The 15084-nt window shown below is 38.4% G+C and overlaps 1 long non-coding RNA gene across 1 annotated transcript; it reads left to right on the forward strand.

The window, feature by feature from the left end:
* Positions 1-5025: 5025 nt before the first annotated feature.
* On the forward strand, positions 5026-5865 carry LOC128732647 (uncharacterized). Its single transcript, XR_008411823.1, has 5 exons — positions 5026-5141; positions 5229-5300; positions 5372-5472; positions 5540-5625; positions 5685-5865. It is a non-coding gene; the product is annotated as an uncharacterized LOC128732647 (long non-coding RNA).
* Positions 5866-15084: the final 9219 nt, after the last annotated feature.

Below are 15084 nucleotides of genomic sequence, written 5' to 3' on the forward strand. Positions count from 1 at the left end.
GCCACCATAGCGTCTCTACTAGGGTGTGCCGACCATGACACAAGCGCGCTAGTGCACTCCAGGACGCAAACCTCTAAGTTTCAAGACTTAGAGAAATGTACAAACAGTTGGCATGATATGCCGTACGGCACCGAAACTGTGTCGTTAGTCTGGGCCACCATAGCGTCTCTACTAGGGTGTGCCGACCATGACACAAGCGCGCTAGTGCACTCCAAGACGCAAAAAAAAAAAGTCCAAGTCCAACTGGTTCCAGCCCGACTGTCGGCTTCTAGTCTAGTGTGTGCCAGCACAATTGGGTACAGAGTATACCCAATCGGTACTACACGTGCGCCCCATGCTGCTCGCGCACAACAGCCGAAACATGGCGACCGCCGAAGCAGCCACCACATGCCGGCCGCCGGTGGCAGCCGACGACCAGCCAGCCAGACAGCAACCAGCCCGGCGGCAGCGGTCGACTCTCGTACTCGTGCACATCGTTCGTCGAGATAGTCACCCGGCAGCGGCAGCGGCAGTCACCCGACGGCACATGCACGACAACAACACGATACAGCACGAACCGGCTGAGAGACGGTGTGTCTTCGAACGACGGGCGGCCGGCCGAGCGAGAGAGCGAGATCATACATGCATGCGTGAACGAACGAACGAGCGGTCCGCTCTCAACCATCATCCATCGCCAGCCGACAACCAGTACGATGTACACATTTTTGAGTGCCTATATTTATTGATTCAACTATACGTGCCTATGCGCGCGTATGCGTAGTGATAAAGAATCTGTCTAAAGAAAAGACATTGGAGCTCAGTCACTCGCGGCCTCCTGTCATCATTACACCTGATTTGCTCAACGATGGTTGTTGTGCGTGACTCTGTTCAAAGTTGCTAGGAAAAGTTCAAAGAATATTTTTTCGAGTTCAACATTTAGGCGGTTTTATGGACTGTACGATACAAATTTGATTGCCTGGTGTTTTCGTTAGGCAGCACGGATCGATTTCGTAATGATACGATGATATTTGTTGCCGTTTACTTGCAGTCATTATTTTCAGTCGCGTTCATCGACTGATACTCCGCAAGTTTTCGAGCAAAAGATTCAGAAGGTTTTATCGACATTCATACGCACTTGGTTTCGACAAACCGAAAATGAGTTACCTGTCACTTCTCTAGTCAGATTCTTTAGTACTCTCCGGTTTGATTCAAAATTTAGCGGTTTTTGAGTGCCTTGTAGCCTCTGTAATCTATAGCCTCTGTACTTCGCAAACTGTTCACCATTGAAGGTTAAAATATTTGTCATCTGGACGTTTTCTAACTATATATCTAGCTTAACTTTTGCTGTACCTCGAGGCCAGCATAACGCACATTTTTGTACCAAAAATCTTTAGGTAATCATCTCCTTAACCCCATACTTTTTCCAGCAGAGATAACAAGCAGAAACTTCCAGTAAAGTTTTGTTTTAGTTCAACTAAAAACCGCAGGCATGTGTCCACCTTCCAAAGGTAAACCCAAGGAACATTTTTGTTGTATAGCTGCTTATCAAGCGCTTGTTCCATTGCTTTTAGCTATACAGTAGTTGAACAAGCTACTCTTAAACAAAAATGTTTGTTGGGAAGTTACCCTTGTTGTATGTAATTTTGTTGTATGTAACAAACAGGTGGATTAGAATTTTTCTCAATCTTTGTTTCTTTGGATTCAAGTTGATACCGCAAACAGAACGGAATAACTGTTCCTAGACTTGATGGAAGAGTGTGTTGCGTTTTCAAAACGCTGGTAAGAAATAGGTTAAGAATCTGAATCTTTGATATGTGTACATACTTAAAACATAAACATGCTAAAGGGTTAAAAAGTTAAGCCAGAAATCGCCCAAATAAGCGTTATGTTAGAGTTTTGAGGGTCAGGGAAAAATATTTGATGCATCAGGGAAAATTGGGAATTTTATTTTTGGATTTGAGTCGACACCCTAGTAGTTTTTCAACCAAAAAATTAGTAGTATGAACTTAAAAGTGCGTTATTTGTCATAGAAAATAATTCAATTATCGGTAGCAAGTAGCCAAAATTGGTTGAAATTTTTACACAAAGTTTGAGTTTGTACACTTTAAGGGCATTTTGAGTAGTTTCAAGCTAGCTTTAGCTAAATTCGACCTATTTACAGGTAGAATCAGTTAACAATACGTTACTCGCGCCAACTTTTATAACACGAATACTCGCGCGTTGTATTTTGTACAAGACTCTTTATCTCGAAATATCTCGGAATCCTGACTATATAGAAAGTTACTGTCTTCAGCAAAGTTAACCCATTAAGCCCCATACTTTTCCCAGCAGGAATAGAAAGTTGAAACTTTCAGGAAAATTCTCTTTTAGGTCAACTAAGAAAAAGCCGCTGTCATGTATTTTTAATTTTGACCCTACGCTACGTTGCGAAAACGCAACGCTGGGCGTTAAGGGTATACCGTTTTTGCATACCTTCATTATTATGCATATAAATGCTTCATACTTTTTTACCGTTAAATCAAATTTGGGATTTTTTTGTGATTTTGAGTATTAATAAAGATTAAATGAACGACTTAGAGTGTTATTTGATTTGATTTGATTTGTCTTTATTGATGTGTAGGCTTTGCCCGTTATCAGACTTAAAAAATATAAATACATACAAAAAATGACTTATCGACATTACATGGAATTGTTAAAATATTCCCTAAGACTAGATTTTATTTGAACACTAGACATATTAACAGAAATGACGGGATGAAGATTATTGTAAACACCCATTATCCGATACATGGGCTCGTTCCGGGCGTAATTCTGCGACCTGTTTGATAGGTGAAACGGCCTAACCCTTCTTAGGTTGGTTCTACCTTCGTAGTTCGTCACCTGGCTGCACAAATATGGAGCACTGTATTTTCCAGAAACGTCTTTGAGAAACAACACATCTATCAAAATTCTTCGATCGCTGAGACTGTTGATTCCTACTAGTAAACATAGCGATCGGTAGTCCGGCATTTCGTCTCTCCAACCAAGATTACGCACAGCATATCGCACAAATTTTTTCTGTACCCGCTCAATTCGATTGATGTATACGTTATAAATTGGTCGCCACACCACGCTTGCGTACTCGATGGTCGTGCGAACCAAACCATTGTATATAGCGATTATCGTGTACGGATCATCTAGTTCGCGGCTGTATCGCTTCACCATGCCAAATAACGAGTTCGCTTTCGTTACAATTTTCTCGACATGTTTACTAAAGGTCAGTTCACTGTCCATTTCCACGCCTAAATCGCAATGGCACGTTTTCCTTGGGACTAAATCCGCACCGAGGTGGTATTCATACTCAATTTTGTTAGAATTGCGACCGAATGAAATCACGTTACACTTGGCAACGTTCATTTTTAACCCAAACAGTTCACAAAAGTGGAGAAAACGATTTAAATTCTCTTGAAGAATCGTGCAATCTTTCAAGCCGCGCACAGGTATAAATATTTTTACGTCGTCAGCATAAATTAACACGAATACATCCACTAACGTATCAGGGAGTTCATTCATGACAACCACGAATAATAGAGGTCCCAAATGACTCCCTTGAGGTACTCCTGAACTTGTTACAAACACTTTGGAATCAGTGTTGTGTAGCCTTACATACTGCAAACGGTTAGTCAAGTATGAATGCATCCATTCTAAACAAACCCCATCAACTCCATATTTTCGCAAAACCGCAATCATTGCATTTATGTTGACCAAATCAAACGCTTTTGACATATCCGTATAAATAGTGTCCACTTGGTAACCAGCCGACATCCATTGCACAGTTCTGGAAACAAATTCGGTTAAATTTGTCACTGTTGAGCGTTTTTTAACAAATCCGTGTTGACAGTTTAGGATTAGAGGCTCGATCCACGTATACACATAATCATAAACAATGCTTTCAAACATTTTTGGAATAGCCGATAAAATGGAAACACCTCTATAATTTTCAACAAACGTTTTCGAACCATTTTTGTGAATTGGTACAATATGTGATATTTTCCAGATGTCTGGGAACAATCCTGTCGTTAAAGATGTGTTGAAAAGTATGAGCAGCGGAAGCAGCAAGCCATCCACACATTTCTTAAGCAAAGAGTTCGGTATCCCATCCGGTCCAGGTCCTTTTGATTCATCTAGCGATTTTATTTTATTACAAATTGTTTCGATATCTAAATTGATTACAGGCATGCTCATGTTGGGTGCGACAAATTCAGAGACATTGGTAACGGTTGCACGGTCGTAGATACTTTTAAAGAAATCAGCAAACAAATCGACGGTGTCTTGAACATTTTCACTTTTCCTGTTATTTAGAACAACGTTTACAGGAACACCTTTGTCTTTACGTTTGCTGTTTATGAAATTTCAGAAACATTTTGGGTTAGACTGGATATTTCTTTGCAGCCCGTCTAAATACGAGCGGTGCAGTAATCGGTTTCTTTCTTTGAAGTTGTCTCTTGTCCGATTATACGCAATTTCATCAGCTACATACCGCGTCCGTCGAAATTTGTTGTAGAGCTTCTTTTTTTCCCTAAGCAATTTTATCGTTTCGTAATCGAACCATACCGGATATTTGCGGTTGTCTTTCACGTTTCTTACACGGCAATGGCGTGATAATATGCCGTATATAATATAATAAAACACAATCACATTGTAGTCAAGTGCTGTTTCGGTATTCCACGTATCACCGTCAATTATATTCAAAACGGAAAATTTCCGTAGAAAATCCAACATAGAAGCAACGTGAGGTTTCATATCGTCCCTATTAAAAGCATCGTTAGAAATAAATACGCCGCGCCAGTCTACATCTTGCAATTCCTCGGTAATCCGTGCACTCATAGCATCGTCGATTAGGCGAGTGTCTAAAACCTTTATCGCTTTATCGGAGTGTGCGACAAAATCATTAGATGCCTTAGGCAACTCAGTAAAAGTAACGTCAATTGACATAGCATTATGATGCACTTCTGTCTTGATCAGCGGATCACTCACCTCAATACGACAGCACTCATCATCTGTTGTAAACAACAAATCGAGAAATCTGTTGTTTTGATTCGGGATACCGCAAATTTGGAAAAAGCCACAAGCAGCCATCGAATCAACGAACAGTTCTTCTTCTGGCTGACGTACTTGATAAGGTAAGAAATGCAAATCCTTTTCAGTTTCACGACACCAAGTTGTGTTTTTAAGATTGAAATCACCCACGACAACAATTTTGCTTTCAGGTGACGATGAATCTACAATAATGCGGATGCTTTCTACGTATGATGCATAGCGACCAAAATGCGAATCAGGAGGTATGTATACACAACAAAGAATAATTTCAATTTTGTTCAATCGAATTTTAACGGTAATTTCCTCATTGCAGGACGATTCGAAAATAACGCTACTATAAAACTTCTGATTAACAGCAATCAGTACACCACCGCCGCTGGTTTTATCAGAATTCGATGAGGATCTATCGCAACGGTAAACTACAAACGATTGTGGAAACACAAACGAATTTTGAATTGATTCATTTAAATTTGTTTCACAGAAAACATAAACATCGAAATCACGCTCCAGTGCGGACATGAAGACAGCTTCGAGCCGGCTACTGCTTCGGATACTATTCATATTCTGGTAATATATGTGCAAGCTTATTTCATTTTTTTGATACTGATAGCAATTTTGTTTAACAGATGAATCACGCAAGCAACAGTTATACACTTCTGGACAAGTGGAATCATTAAGTAACGGTGAAAAACGAGGCGAAGCAGAATATCGGGGATTACTCGTTTGGCTGGCTTGGCGGGGGAATAGGAAATAATTTCGGCTGAATCCCGCGAGTGAATTCAAACTCACGGAAATAAATACCCTTCTGCCAAGATGAGGCAGACATGGCTTTTTCTTTATATTCCGATCCAATTCCAACCCTGAAAGACACATAGCTAAGCTCTTCCAGTCTTCTATCCCGAGGAACAAGTTTAACGATATCAATTGCGGATTCCGGTTCAATTTCCAAATTGCTGCGCACTAAGTTCGAAATTTCTTCCACGGTGGCTCGTGGATCAAATTTCGATAGATACAGCCAGCATTTTGTCTCCTCTCGAGCGAGCGGCACTATTATATTGGCATCGACCTCTTTGTTACCCATAAACTCAGTGCGCTGCTGGCTACGCATTACTGCTTCGCCACTGGCACCAACTCGGACACGTTTAGCAGTTTGAGGTGGGAAGTTGAAGCTTGCAGTGCGTTTTGGAGTACGGGGTGTAAGATCAAGAATAGTATTGATCTTTGCGGTATTTTTTTGCACTTCGCTTCGCAACTCTGCTAACACTTTATTCTGTTGCACCTCGAGATGAAGCATAGCTTCGTTTGTAGAAGCGATTGCTTGACGAAATGTGGCATTTTTCATCATTTTGGTGCATGCCGCGCACATCCAAAACAGTTGTTCGCGGCTGCGTATCAACTCCCTTACTTCATTTGTAAGTCCGACACAGTCCAAATGAAATGTAGATTTGCAAAATCCTTTACAGGTTATTTCCTCCTCACCGGGTAACTCATTCGCGCAGGAAAAACAAATGCTCGACATCGTATCGTTGCTTGACGAAAATAAGTTCGAAAAAAAAACGAATAACGGCTTGGATTATCGTATGAACTTCACTTGATTCTGATGAATCTGATCTTTGCGTATTAGATAATAGCAATCGCGAATAAAAATTGACAAAACTATCACAGTAATTATAAATTTTATACGACGAAAATTATCTAAGCGGCACTCACTGCAATTCACTCACCCGAAAAAAGTTATATGTTATGTTTTATGATAGGTATCAAAACATTTGGGTTGGAGACCATCTTTGCACTAGACGCATAGTATGCAGTTTGAATGCTAATTGCATGTCATCGCAGATGATTAAATGCCTACCAACACGTTCCGGAAAGGTTGTAACATTAAATTTGGGTCCATGAAACTGTCGTTGCCATCACTCAATTCCTCCAGATATTCCAGAGGCAAAGGTACTTTAACAATTTTATTACGCTCTTATCACAACGGCTTCTCCATCTGTCATCAGTGTTTGAAGCTGCGAATGCTATGTTATGTAAACTTTTCCTAAACTCCTGTAAACTAAATGTTTCCGGGATATTTTAAATAAGCGAAAGATAAGATTTACATTCATTTGTTTACTAAAAAGCAACGACATCAAATGAAACACCGCAGCGAACGAACGAATACAAACGTTCCCGTTGCAAATTTTGAATATCGTTACTTCCTAGCGTTGAGTTTTCGCAATGTAAAGCTTCAAACCTATCTTAAAATTACAAACATAATCAAAATTATGAAACAAAGTTTTTTTTTGGCAAGCAACCGATTCTTACTAACACTGATTGATAGGTCAGGCGTTAATAGAGGTAAAATCGAGTTTTGAGCATTTTTCCTTAACTGTCTGAAAAATAGCAAAACCTGTTGTTTTGTCACAGCTGTAATTATGTTACATGTAACATCTGACCTTTGAGCACAAACAGGTCGATTAGATTTTTTTCCAATCTTTCTTTGTTTCTCAGGGTCCAAGTTGATATCTTCAACAGGGCCTTCTCTAATAGAAACGAATGAAAGTGCGTTGCGTTTTCGCAACGCTGGGAGGAAATGGGTTAATCAGTAGGTCAAGACCTTTCGTTTGGGGGATATAATTTCATAAGTTTGTCACCAGGCGGCCTTAAATGCGCTGTGAATTGTGCATCTTACAATTGCGACCACATAAAAGTTGTTGCATTCGGAAAGATCCTTTTATCGTTCCTAAATGATGTAGCATTCTATTGATTAAATTTTTTTTTAGCAGTTACCATGTTTTCTAAGATGTTTTTCACATAAAGTATGACATCATTTCTGCTGTTGGCAGAAAGTAGGGCAGATGTGGTTAGAAAGTATGGTCAATGTGGTGTTTTGATTCACTTGGATAGAAAGTTTTTTGCACAGTAATGACACATAGTGTGAATTGAATTGAATTGAATTGAATTGAAGACATTTATTCCTTTGTAAAACAATGAATTTTGTGAAGCATATGACAAAAAATTAGGTGTTCTTGCTTCATCCGCGTTTCTAGTATGTATTATATCTCTGAAGGCCTCTTCCTCTTTCAAGTTGATCACACAAATATCGAGGTAGCAAACCGTTGACTACTTAAAAAATAAACATCATAGTAAGGTAAACAATTCTTTGCTTCACAGATAACCATTGCAAAGCATCCAGCATGAAGATCGAGGATGTAAATCTATCACATTTTAAAATCAAACGCATTATTTTATTCTGCAAGCGTTGAACCTCAATATTTGTGTCTCATTGGCTAGGAATAAAATGGACTGGCCAAGTGAGGAGAGATGATTGATTTGTATAGCTGTATTTTAATGCAAATCGTTTTTCAATCGGCATCGAATTCCATACTTCTTGGCAATTTTCTTAATGACATTGTCAATCTGAGCATTGAACTTTAGTTTGTCATCAATAATCACTCCAAGGTATTTAATCTCCCGAACGCGTTCAATTGTCTCGTCATCAATCTGAATTGAGACATTTTCATCTAATCGATTTCGCGAAATAACCATACATTTTGTTTTAGTTATATTCAATTTCAGTTGCTTATACTTCAACCATCTACTCAGATAACGTAAATCTTCGTTTAAATGTAATACAGCTTCATCTAAATCTTTGGCTGCAATGAACAATACGGTGTCATCTGTAAAAAGATTGATGTCACAAAAACGTTCACCCCTTCGCATGACATTAATGTACATAATAAACAAAAGGGGCCCTAACACACTACCTTGGGTACACTAAGATTGTTGCCCACTGGACTAGATACAGAATCATTAAAAGCGGTCCGTTGTGTTCTGCTAGACAAATAGCTTTCAAACCATTTGAATGCAATACTCGTAATTCCAAAGCACTTGATTGTTCTCAACAATAAGGGCCTCGATATTGTCTCAAAAGTGCGTTTCAGATCCAAGAAAACAGCAACTATTATGTCTTTACGCTCTAAGTAGTCTTTCCACTTTGCCAACACCAATATCAATGCGGTTTCACAAGAATGACCTTCTCGATAGCCCGATTGTTCCGGTATCAACAAGGAATTACTACCTAAATATTCCACCAGCTGGCCTTTAACAGCAAGTTCTAGGATTTTTTCTAAAGTATGCAACATGTTGGTGAGACGAAACTCTTCGGCTTTAATCGTTCCAGCAACCTTTTAAATCGGAATAATCAACGATTCTTTCCACACTTGAGGAACATGCCCAGTTTGCAACAATTCATTAATCACCTCCAATACGGCGTGGCCAATGACATGAAAGCAATCTTGAATAACTCTAGCATTTACGTTGTCTACTCCAGTTGATTTTCCTAATGAAAAGCAAATATTTCTAAGTTCTTCTAATGTAATTTAGTGAAAACCTTCAAATCTACAGATACTATTGATTGGCTGTTTTATTTCATTCGGCTCATCGACTAATTCAATGGATTGATTGATTATTGAAACACTCTCGACAAAATAATTATTAAACTTAGATGCGATTACTTGTTCAGACTGTTCTAACGTGCCATTAAAAATTATGGATTGCGGTTTGCAATTACTTGGTTTTAATAAATTCTTGAAAATTTTCCACAACTCTTAGCTGTTGTTTTGATGCAGATAGATCTTCCATAGATATAGATAGATATATTCACGGCGAGTTTTGTTAATCTCTTGTGAATATTTATTCCGCGCTATCGTGTACTTATTCCAATGATTTTCGCTATTAAATCTACATAACTTTTTGTACCATTTATTTCTCTTACGTTTAAGGCGCAGGAGATCTAAATTGTACCACCTGTTCGAGTTTTTCGACGAAAATGCCCAAAAACCAGTTGCCATCATTCACTTCGTTGAGACGAAGGTTGAATTGAACTGATTCTCTGGCAAAAATAGCAACACCGCCAGCATGTCAAGTGTGCTAAACAAGCCGCAACGGTATATCCTGGAATGCTATATTGATCAAATGCTTCCAAATGCATTCCATTCCATTGAATTGCTCTGCGGTCCGACGTTTCGTTAAAAAGTTATAAGCAAAAATGTGAAAACTACGTGACACGCGTTTCTACGGAACTACGCAACCAATTTTAACGATCTTAGTACCAAACGAAAGCTCTGGCTGTTACTAAACTCTTTACCAAGTTTTATTGAAAACGGACAAACAGTTTAAAAGTTAGCCTTAAAAACCTGTTTTGACTAGGTACAAATGATCGCCTGTTTCTCAGAGATGGCTGAACCGATTTATGCGCTATTATTCTGATTTGAAAGGTAATATAGCCTAATAGATATTGATTTGTTTTTTGATTGGACGTTTAATACAAAAGTTATGAGCAATCGTATACAACACATTAAAATTTACAGCAATTTTCGACGATTTCATCTTAGATAATCTATCTAGTTTAAATTAGTTTGGCATCAAATTAGAGGTTTTAATGCTGCAAATATAAAAAAAAAATTCAGAATTGGTTTTGCCGGTCAAAAAATATTAACCCTTGAACACTCGCGCCAACTTTTGTAACCTGGTTGCTCGCGTGCAGGATAGCCCAAACCCTAAAAAAAGCGCATCCATTCACACATTCCATCTAGGGTTGGGATACCGGGAGAGCCGGAACCGGGAATACCGGTACTACCGCCTGATTTTCCAGTACCGAAATACCGGTACTGGCACAAGAGAAAACCGGTACTTTCGGTACTGATTAATTATGCAATTTTTCTAACATTCGGCCTTAAAATCGAAGATAACAAATTCAAAATAATTTCTAAAACTACGCGCTATATTTTGATAAAGCTAGCGGATGAGTTACTACAACGATTTAACACCAGTAACGAGATTGAGGAAATTGTTGAGCGTTAGTTAGGCCATTACAAATATTTTAAAAAGTTTTTGTCCCTCCGGTGTTGGGCCACTGAAAGGGGGGGGGGGGGGGGGGGCAAAAAAAAACATAGAGAATTTTTTAATCGTGCAAAAAAATATGGATTTTAGGCATTTTTATTTTAAGTTTAAACGTGAAAGCCAAATCTATTCTTGCTTTTAATATATTAGTTGTTAATTTCCATGCAAAAATCTACGAAAAAAAGACAAAAACGAAAGAAATTTGGCCGATTTTCGGAAATTCCGCTGTTTGAATTTCCATTTCTATTTCATGCTAGAAGCGTTAGCTCAACTCGTACACTCATTTTTCAAGTTTTTCAGGCTGTAGAGCCTACATACAATCGATTTTATATAAAGAATTTAACTCATATCCTGCCAATTATTTTTTTGCCCCCCGATTTTTCAAGCCAATTTCCAAGGGGAGGGGGGGGGGTTGACAAAAACTTTTAAATTGATTTGCAATGGCCTTATTGGAATGAATATGGCTAGTTGATCATGAAGGAAAAATTAGAACGGACTTCAGACGCCTATAGCATTTCAAGCTTTAAGGAGCTCGGTTAGACCAAAACACTATCAAAACACTATGCGGAATGAATTCGCACTCAAGAATTGAAGAGCAAGTATTGGACTATGCTTTTCGGTACCTTGAGTACAGCCTGTCCTTCAGCGATATGGTCTGAGGAAGCATTTTCAGCGTTTGGCAGATTCGCTTTCTCATGGTGAACAGTACATTTAATATTCTGTGCATCTTAAAGTTGCATTTTGCATGCTTCTCCTCTAGCAATATACAACCGGGGGTCGTGTTGTATCAAAAACTTGTCTCCACTGTACTAGGTCATCAATTCATTGAGCTTCTCGAAGTCGGCTACAACCTGGTCGTTGGGCCCCTCTATTCATGGTATCGTTGGGATTTTTGAAAAGAACAGATTTCGGTGCACAGCCGTCGTATCCTCCCGACTTTCGCCAGATGTCGTTTAGAATCACTCCAATTTTTGCAATCGCTAACTCTGTTCATTTTAACAAGGGCCCTATTCTCATACATTTTCATACATTTTTGATTAGCGATTTTGAAAGTACCTGGGTGACTACTATTACCTGTCAGGTCACTCAGAGTGACAGTACAAATGAAATGGTAACTACAAGGTGAGGTGAAGTGACTTAGAACTGGACCTCAAATAAAAGTATTAGCAGATTTCTCAAAGAACAAGGATTTTATTTTTAAAGCTTTGGGAAGCGGTACCAGTACCGGTATTACCGGTACTGATCCATCCAGTACCGAAATACCGGTTCTCAAAAATCCTGTCGGTACTCCCAACCCTAATTCCATCCAACAGTTTGCTTGCATGATGCTCTTGAATATCTGCTTTTGATATCTTCTTTTAGAAAATAGTTTTCTTCGAATAGATGCTTGTGCTACTGCTTGAAAATCTTCAAATTTAAGTCATTATTAGAAATTACTTCTTTAATATTGATGAGAAAATTCTACCTTGAAATGCAGGCTTGGCATACACTTTTCGCTTTGATTTTGCTCTTTTACTGCTCCTCAGCCAAGCAGAATTTGAAAAAGTGGTGTATGGGACATTTGTAGAGCTAGTAATTATCTATATTATTGCTGAAGAAAGTGAAGTTTTATCTTTAGTATTTACCGCGCTGTAGGGCAGCAATGCCGTTGGTAGCAAAAAGAGCGCTCTTTTTGCTACCAAGAGGGTAGCAGCCTTATAGCGCCATAAATACAAAATGCACAGTAATGCTTACTTCAGCAATATTGTAGATAAAAACAAATTCTACAAACGCCCCATACATCACTTTTTTAAATTTTGCTTGGCTGAGATGCAGTAATCAAAAGAGCAAAATCGAAGCGAAAAGTGTATGCCAAGCCTGTTGAAATGACTTCAGTCCGATTAGTCAAATCGGTATTATACGAGACGTGTTTCATATATTGTGCCAAGATACCTTTTTATCATAAATTTGCCCGCTCACGTCTTTTGATATATATGCTCTTGTCTCAACACTACGTAGAAAACCATAACAAGTAATCTTAGATTGCTATAAAACAGTCTTGGATCACTTAACACTTTAAGTATACCAGTATACCTGGATAATCAACACTTTAAGTATACCAGAAATCAGACGAAATATATCGCGGGCGGATAAAAATGTTGCTCATGTTGCTTGTTGAACAATCATGTCCGAGCATTTTAAAGAATTTCTTTTTTGTTCTACTACTCGTAGGAAAGTGATATAAGAACATTTCTCTGAAACATCTTGATACCGTTTTGACGAAAAAAATTTCCGCTTGCAATTTGGAATGATGCACTTCGATATATCCGTGAAAATACATATTAGAAATAATCTTCTAACCATAAACATAAAAGCTGTGAAAAAAAACTTGCAAATCTTGTGTATCCAACGATTTAAAAAAAAACTAATTTTCCAAACAAAATGCTCGAAATCTCAGAACTAGTGTATATGTGTTAGTGCAAAGTGTATATGACAGCTCGCATTGTCACATACCTGGTCTATACCGTGGACCCCCGTTCGTTTGACCGTTTTTAATCTGAACACTTTTTAATTTGAACCCCGTTGGTTTGCACGACGTACAAATTAAAAATGGTTCAAACGTCATACTCGATATGACATCATTTGCTTATGCAGACAATGCTCATAAACACAATTTGTTTGTGCTGATCTAGCGTGTTTAATCTGTTTCACATTGCGTTTTCCCAACGATTATGGTAGAAATCCGATCGGAGAATGAATATTCGCTGCTTGCAACTGCCTACTGTATCAAACCACCAAAACAATAACAAGCAAGGCAGGCCAGTTCACACAAGTTCCAGCATATTTAGGGTTACCAGTTGTTCAAATTAAAAACTAACCCCGTTAGTCTCTGGTCGCAGTGGAAAATGTACCCAAAAAAAGAAAAAAAAACCCCGTTAGTTTGCATGAGGAGTCGTTCAAACGAGCGGGGGTCCACTGTATTCATACGCGTATAATTTTTATGTGTATTTCTGGGAGGGTTGTGTTTATATGCGGCTCATGATAATCATATGAGATTTCATATGGAAATTTACTATTAGTTATGTGCAGAATATTTTGAGTGTGGTGTAAAGGGCAATTGTAGAGCTAATTATTATCTACATTATTGTTGAAGAAAGTATAGTTCTATCTTTTGTATTTATGGCGCTATGGAACTGCTACCTAGTTGGTAGCAAAAAGAGCGGTCATTTGGCTAACAACGGGGTAGCAATCGCATAGCGCCGTAAATACTAAAGATAAAACTATACTTTCTTCAACAATAATGTAAATAATAATTAGCTCTATAATTGATGCCCTTTACACTAGTTTTTCAAATTCTATTTAGTTGAGGTGCTGCAGTCAAATGAGCATCTACTGAGCAAAAAACTGAGAATGAAGCCTGCTATTTACGGTACGACCATTAACTGTAGTAAAATTATCATGAAAAGGAATTATTGTGCTTTGCAGCTGTACCTGGATTAATCCAGATTATTTTCTCTAATGCCAATGTATATGACAAAACAAAACAGCATCATTGCAGTTGTCAGTCTTTTTCTTTCTTACTCACAGCATTCGCATTGTCGCACTTTTTGTGCCAGTCGCACTTTTAGACTGCGGTGTCCAATAAGGTGCAAAATGCGGGATACATATCCAAATTTTATAAAAGTTATTTATTTCAAATGTCTGTTGTGCACAGAATAATCTGTACGTGCGGCAACACTGACAGACGCAGCTGCATTGTTGCCTATAGATCATTACACGGGAGCTCCTAACCACACTTTTTTGACAGCACTTGGTGGTTTGTTTACATGGTGTTAAATTTTGAATTGAGTTTTCTATCTTTGTCCGGCAGATAATGATAAAAATTTATAGTTTTTATTTAAGATAAAGTGCCGTACATGCATTTTACAAAAACTTATGCAGTAATCCTTCACGAAATTTCAAATCGAAACTGCTGGATGTGACAAAAAATATGTAAACAAACCACCAAGTGGTGTCATTTGACGGAAAAATGACGTCATCGCAAAATGATCTATAGACCAAATCAAGGTGACGTCATCTGGCAGATACTGGCGCCCTTGTTTACAAACAGACCGCAGAGCCCAAAAAAGTTTCAGCTGTTTAAACAGCAAGTTTGTTATT

This window comes from Sabethes cyaneus, chromosome 1 (assembly GCF_943734655.1).
Source record: "Sabethes cyaneus chromosome 1, idSabCyanKW18_F2, whole genome shotgun sequence".
In the NCBI taxonomy this organism is placed as follows: Eukaryota; Metazoa; Arthropoda; class Insecta; order Diptera; family Culicidae; genus Sabethes; species Sabethes cyaneus.